Below are 7462 nucleotides of genomic sequence, written 5' to 3'. Positions count from 1 at the left end.
ATCACAATTAAAGAATCTGTGTGCTTTTGATGCCTTTTTATCTCTAATTGAACCTAAAAATGTTGTTGAGGCTTTGCAGGATGCAGATTGGGTGAATGCAATGCAGGATGAACTCAATCAGTTCGAGAGAAGTCAAGTTTGGCATCTAGTTCCAAGACCCAAGGACAGATCAGTTATTGGAACAAAATAGATCTTCAGAAACAAACTTGATGAAGACGGAACAGTTACAAAAAACAAGGCAAGACTGGTGGTCCAAGGTTACAGCCAAGAGGAGGGTATAGATTATGATGAGACTTTTGCTCCAGTTGCAAGACTAGAGGCAATAAGACTCCTCATAGCCTTTGCATCACACATGGAATTCACTCTCCATCAGATGGATGTCAAAAGTGCCTTCCTGAATGGCTACCTAAAAGAAGAAGTGTTTGTGAAACAACCTCCAGGGTTTGAGAGCAAGGAATGTCCTGAGCATATGTACAAATTAGAAAAGGCTCTCTATGGACTCAAACAGGCTCCTAGAGCATGGTATGAAAGTCTGTCCAAATTCCTGCTTGAACATAACTACAAAAGAGGTAAAATTGACAGTACCTTATTCTTAAAGGAAAAAGGTAAGGATCTCCTTGTAGTACAAATATATGTTGATGACATAATCTTTGGGGCCACCACTAATAAACTAAGTAAGGATATTGCCAAATTAATGGGGAGTGAGTGTGAAATGAGTATGATGGGTGAGCTTAGCTTTTTCTTAGGCCTACAAATCAAACAAAGCCCAAATAGAACAATGATCCATCAGCAGAAATATGCAAAAGAGCCGATCAAAAAGTTTAAAATGGATGAATTAAAGAAAATAGACACCCCCATTGCAACTGCCACTAAATTAGACATAGATGAACCTGGTTCATCAGTTGATCAGAAGTTGTATAGGGATATGATTGGTTCACTTTTGTATCTTACTGCCAGCAGACCTGACATAGTTTTCAGTGTAGGTCTTTGTGCTCGCTTTCAAGCTAATCCAAAAGAGTCTCACTTGACTATTGTCAATAGGATACTGAGATATTTGAAAGGCACCACTGATATGTGTCTTTGGTACCCTAAAGGTAGTAATTTCAATATAGTAGGATATGTTGATGTTGATTATGCAGGTATCTTTGTGGATAGGAAAAGCACCCCAGGTATGGATCACTTTCTTGGTTGATGTCTTGTATCATGGGCTACTAAAAAGCAAAATTCAGTGGCATTATCCACTACTAAGGCTGAATATGTTGTTGCTGCCTCTTGTTGTGCTCAATTGTTATGGATCAAACAGTAGCTGGTAGATTTTGGCATTGAAGTTGGTTGCATTCTTATATTCTTTGATAACACTAGTATTATAAGTATGACAAAGAACCCTGTTCATCATAAGAGGACTAAGCACATAGATATTAGACACCACTTCTTAAGTGATAACTATGAGAAATGATTGATCTCCATAGAATTCCATGCTACTGATAAACAAATTATTGACATCTTCACTAAAGCACTGAGTAGAGAAAACTTTGAGAGGAACAAGTTGGAATTAGGGATGATTAAGATCACCTAATAGGTCTAGCTCAGAATGCACAATTAAAAAAACATTGGCTAGGTACTTTGAACTTGTGTAAATATCTAGATTAATTCTTACTCAGCTTCATACTTTAATTAGTATACTCCTGTGACATGTGTTAATATGACTCACTGATCTCTTACAAAATATTTTCTATTATGGCATTTGAGGCATATTCAAGAGAATTCTAAATGAAGAACATGGTTCATCAGTATGGGTTCATATGAAAGCTAAGGTATGTTTTCTATACTCTGCACAATTAGAAAGATTAATATTTAAATCATGAGAAGAAGTCCTATAATTGTTCAATTCATAGAAAATTCTATCTGTTAGCTTTGAACCAGTTCCGTCCGCCTAGTATTCTAAACCAAAGAATTGCCTAAAATCTAGGGAAGATAAAACGATCATTCAAAATCTGGAAGACCTCAAATTGACCACTGCCAAAAGCCGATGTTACCTATTAAATGTGTATTTCTCTTTAAATACACATCATTTCTTCTGCCTTCTCCATAATTCGAAACCGTCAAAAATTCTTCTTCATCTTCACTTTCCCTCTTCTCCAAATCTCCAATTCACAAATTCTCTCAAGAAACCAACGATCATGACCAACCCACAGGACAATCCTGGAACTCCTCCACCACCCACTCCCTCAAATTCATCAACACCTCCTTCACCCAGTACATCACCAAAACCCAGACTGAGAAAGATGAAAATGCTTGCTCGAAAGGCAGTAGCATTTGGGGCTTAGAGGAAGAAATTAAATGAGAATTTGAAGGCAAGCCAGGCCCAAAACTCCGATTCCAGTTCTGATTCTGACTCATATCAATCCGCTACTGAGGGAAAAGGAACTGGGTCTTCTGACTCTGAAAAGACTCAAGAATCTCCTTCCAAGATAATTTCTTCTGTGTTTGAAAATCTAGAAACTAGGTTTGTTCTGGTTGGGTCCGTTAAGGATATAGAATTACCATGGTTACGAAGGAGTGGAGGTAAAAAGAATTCTGAAAAAGAAAAAGAGATAGAGGGTGCATGTCGTGAAGAATAGGAAATAGGAAAAGAGAGGTGCCTACTATCTGTGGAGTGGCATAAGAAAGGGTAGAAGAGAGTGGCAAGAAGTCAGGGGGAAGTGGTTCTGGGGAAGCTGCTGAGGGGCTGATTAATCTGAGCACACAGGGTGATGAACCTGGTTCATCTACTGAAGAGACCCCAGCAAACTTGCTAAAAAAGGTTGGGGCAAGCTATGACCCAAAGAAATGCAGAATTCCCACACCAAAATCCCCCAGTGTTCCTAAGCCTTCCAAGAAAAGAAAGGCTTCACCACCACCAACTACTGTACTGCCATCACCAAAGGGTAGAGCTACAAGAAGAAGTGTGAGGCAGAGTGAGAGTGATCTCCAGAAAGCTCTAGATGAGAGTAAGAAGAAAAGGCTGGCTAAAAGAAAGGGAAAGGTTGCAGAGTCCTCAGTGGATGTGGAGGTTGAGGAGATGGAACAGGTCCATCAAGAGGAAGTTCAACCATTGGATGTTCAGACCCCCAAGCCCAAAAAGCCCAAGACTTCTTCCAAAAAGTCTTCCTCTTTGTCTGAGGCTACTGAACCTTCCCTAGCCAAGAGGACAAGGTCTGCTGTGAAAGGAAAACAAGTGAAATTTTTTTAAGATGAGGAATGGAGTGGAGAAGAAGTAGAAGATTCTGATGGTGACAAGGACAAGGTTTCCATGTTTGGCAAAAGAAAGATCTTGAAGGGTAGACTACTGAAAGACCTGGTGAAGCCAGATATGATGAGACTGGTGGATGCCTTAGCTGCTCAAGGGTGGAAGGACATGGTCTTTCAGATCGATGGTAGGCTAGCCAGTAATGAAATAATTGAGTTCATGGCAAATACAGAGGTTCACGATGGCAAGGTCAGCAGTCTGGTGAAAGGGGTCCAAGTCTCCTTTAATGCAGAAAAACTTGGAGAAATCCTTGATATACCCTCTGAAGGGTTTGATGATTATACAAGGCAAAGGTGGTCTTGTCTGGACTCCCTCCCTACTGCACTTGAGATTACCATGAGATTTTGTGATGCAGAGAATGTGAATGAAGCCAGGGCTATTCAGAAAAGCAAAATAAGGCCTCAACACAAGGTCTTGTTTGAATTTGTCAACAAATGCTTATTGCCCAGGTAGGAGAGAAGGCACATCGCCAGTTACATGGACCTGGTTCTGATGGAGTGCCTGGAGAGTGGAAAGCAAATTAATTGGCCTGCCTTCATTATCAAGCTGCTAGACAGGGTCATAAATGGCTCCAAGGCTCATGCTACTCCCTATGGCTTTATTCTAACCACGATTCTAGATAGGCTCAATGTGCCTCTGAAGAAATGGGAAATGGCCTCAAGCAAAGAACATTTTGGCATCAACACTCTGATTGTTTGTGACTACTTAGTCAGTGCCATCCCAAATGAACTTGGTTCATCCAAGAAGACTCCTATCAACAGCAAAGTCAGGGCTCTGGTTCAAGAATGTGACGCCAAGGATGCTGAGATAGCTAGGCTCAAAGCTCGTATGGCAGAGGTGGAAACTGAGAGGGATGCTCTCAGAACTAAGCTTACCAAAGAAAAGGAGAAGAATGATGGAATTTTTCATAATATGCTGAATCTTCTCCAAGTGAAAAACCAACCCTCTAGCTCCTCCAAACCTTAGGATTCCTAGCTTTTGTCTTCTAAACTTGTCTAGCACCTCAGTGACCCAAATTAGGGGTTTTTCTATCTTTTTGCTCATGGTTTAAATGTTTTTCTTTTTGGTTGTGGATTGTGATGGCAACATATCTCTATCAATGATAACTACTGTTTTGCTCTTGTTCAATGTTAATTTTTCCTTGATAGATTAAATATGTTTGCTTTATTGCTGATGATTAAACCATAAGTGAACTTGCAGTTCCCCAGTGGCCATGAGTACTTATTAAAATCTGGGACTCACACAATGCAACTTTTCGATGATGCCAAAAGGAGGAAGAGATATTGTGCTTTACATATTCTGAAAAATGATATTTATAACCTAATTAACCTGGTCCTTGATGATAAGTGAATTTACTAAACTTTGTATTGATGGTTAAGCTGAGTTCTTATAGGATACATATAAGTAAAATGCACAGAGTTTGTCATCATCAAAAAGGGGGAATTTATTGGCTCAAGAACAGGTGATGTTTTGAAGACTGACAAAAGATTCAGACATGGACCAGGTCCATCTTGTGAAGCACAGTCATGATTAGCATGTACATGTGAGATGCACGTGAAAGAGATAAGTCTAACTGATCAAGCTGCAATATCTCTTGATCTGATCGAAAAGGTTGCATATTGGATAAGGAGAGAAAGACTCCTTACATGAAGAGAACACAGTTTAGGATGAAGATAGCGTTAGAGTTTGAGATTATCATGAACTCTTCTATGATAGAAGAGTAGCAATTGAATCTCACTCAAACTCTGATTACTAACCTATTAAATGTCAGTGTTGTTCTCTTTTACAGGTAATTCACATAATCATAAGTTAAACTTACATTGAGAGAAAAAGAGCAAGGCAATTTTGCAAGCAATTTATGTGTGATTTGCGGATGCAATCCTGAAGCTACTTGAACGAGATTGAAGGACCAGTTCCATTGTGTCTATCTTTTATTCTAGTTCAATTATAGTAGGTTATTTAACATTGTACCTCTCGTCTTTCATAGAAGCAATTGTATTAGGTACCTAGAGTGTTCAAGTTATAGCTAACTTGAAGTTGTCGCAACAGTTGAGGCTGTGTGCCACAACGGGATTAGAGTTAATCCTTAGGTTTACAAAGAGTTTTTATAAATACTGTTTTGGCTCAGTGATTTTAGTGGAAGTTTGGGAAAATTTTACTGAGTAGTAGGTTGTGGTTTTTTCACCTTTTGAGCCAGGTGTTTTTCACGTAAAATTGTTGTGTTCTTTATTTTCCGTATTTATTATTCCGCAAACAGTAGTAGTTGGAACACCTAGAAAAACCAGGTTCTTCTATAGTTCAGTTAACCGAAAATTGGGTGCCACACAAATCACTCCCCCCTATTGTATGGTATTGATGGTTAAAACATCAAGTTTATTGCTCAGCTCACAACCATGTGCTATCCCATCTTTAAGTTGCTGAAAAAGGATGCCGCTATCAAGTGGACGGACGATTGCCAAAAAGCTTTTGATAGGATCAAAGATTATCTGTCAAAACCCCCTGTACTGGTCCCACCTGAACTTGGTAGGCCTTTGTTTTTATATCTATCGGTGATGGATAATTCCTTTGGATGCATTCTGTGGCAACATGATGCAACAGGCAATCTATTATTTGAGCAAGAAGTTCACCAATTATGAGGTTTAGTACACCCTTTTATAAAGGACATGTTGTGCCTTGACTTGGGTCGCTCAGAAGCTGAGACATTATTGTTTGGCCTACACTACTTATCTCATATCCAGAATGGATCCTTTGAAATACATCATCCAAAAGCCAATGCCTACTGGCAGGCTCGCAAAATGGCAAATCCTGCTTACAGAGTTCGACATCATCTATGTCACTCGCACCGCGATGAAAGCACAGGCTTTGGCAGATCATTTGGCAGAGAATCCAGTTGATGATGAGTACAGGCCACTTAGCACATACTTCCCAGACGAAGAGGTCAACTCAATAGAGGAAGTAGTTCCAGACGATCACCCTGTATGGAAAATGTATTTTGATGGGGCTGTCAATATCAAAGGAGTTGGGATTGGGGAAATCCTCATCTCACCTATTGGGCATCATTACCCTGCAACGACCCGACTTCGGTTCTTCTGTACTAATAATACGGCAGAATACGAAGCTTATATCATGGGTTTGAAAATGGCCATCGATCTGGATGTGCATGAACTATTGGGTATGGGAGATTCTGACTTGCTTATTTGGCAAACCCAAGGTGAATGGGAGACTCGAGACATTAAGTTTATTCCATACAGACAATGTGTGCAAGACTTGAGCAAAATATTCAAATCTATCGAGTTTAGGTACATTCCCAAGTTTCACAACGAGCTAGCCGATGCCTTGGATACTTTAGCCTCGATGCTCCCTTATCCAAAAAAACGCTCATATTGATCCACTAGAAATCCAAGTTTGGAATCAACACGGTTACTGCAATACAATTGAGACAAAACCAGATGGTGAACCATGGTATCATGACATAAAATGATTCCTGAAAACAAGAGAATATCCAGAGCATGCCAAAGGAGATCAAAAAAGAACTATAAGGTGGCTCGCCAGTGGTTTCTTCCTGAATGGGGAAATTCTGTACAAGAAGACTCCAGATTTAAACTTGTTGAGATGCATAGATGCTATAGAAGCAGAGCGAATTATGAATGAAGTGCATTCGGGGGTATGCGGACCTCACATGAACGGATATCTTTTGGCGAAGAAGATTCTGCGGGTAGGGTATTATTGGCTTACTATGAATCTGAAGAACATCCATTGTTCGCAAGTGTCACCAATGCCAGATTCATAGTGACTTGATTCACTCGCCTCTTTTGGAGTTGCATCCCATGTCCTCTCCTTGGTCTTTCGTTGCTTGGGGAATGGATGTTATTGGGCCAATTGATCCAAAGGCTTCAAATGGGCATAGATTCTTTTTGGTTGCAATTGATTACTTCACCAAGTGGGTGGAGGCCGTCACTTTCAAAGCAGTCACCAAGAAAGTAGTGGTAAACTTTGGTCATTCCAACATCATTTATCGCTTTGGTATCCAAAGACCATTATCACTGACAATGCAACCAATATAAATAGTCATTTGATGAAGGAGGTATGCGAACACTTTAAAATCATGCATCGCCATTCTACCCCTTACCGGCCAAAAGACAATGGAGCCGTTAAAGCGACAAACAAGAACAT

General features: G+C 39.9%; 1 pseudogene; it reads left to right on the top strand.

Moving 5' to 3' along the window:
* The first annotated feature begins 6415 nt into the window (after positions 1 to 6415).
* Positions 6416 to 7079, top strand: LOC138881294 (uncharacterized; annotated as a pseudogene).
* Positions 7080 to 7462: the final 383 nt, after the last annotated feature.

Source organism: Nicotiana sylvestris, chromosome 11 (genome assembly GCF_000393655.2).
Source record: "Nicotiana sylvestris chromosome 11, ASM39365v2, whole genome shotgun sequence".
NCBI classification, from domain to species: domain Eukaryota; kingdom Viridiplantae; phylum Streptophyta; class Magnoliopsida; order Solanales; family Solanaceae; genus Nicotiana; species Nicotiana sylvestris.
Note: the sequence above shows the minus strand (reverse complement) of the source record. Positions and strands in the feature narration are given on the sequence as shown.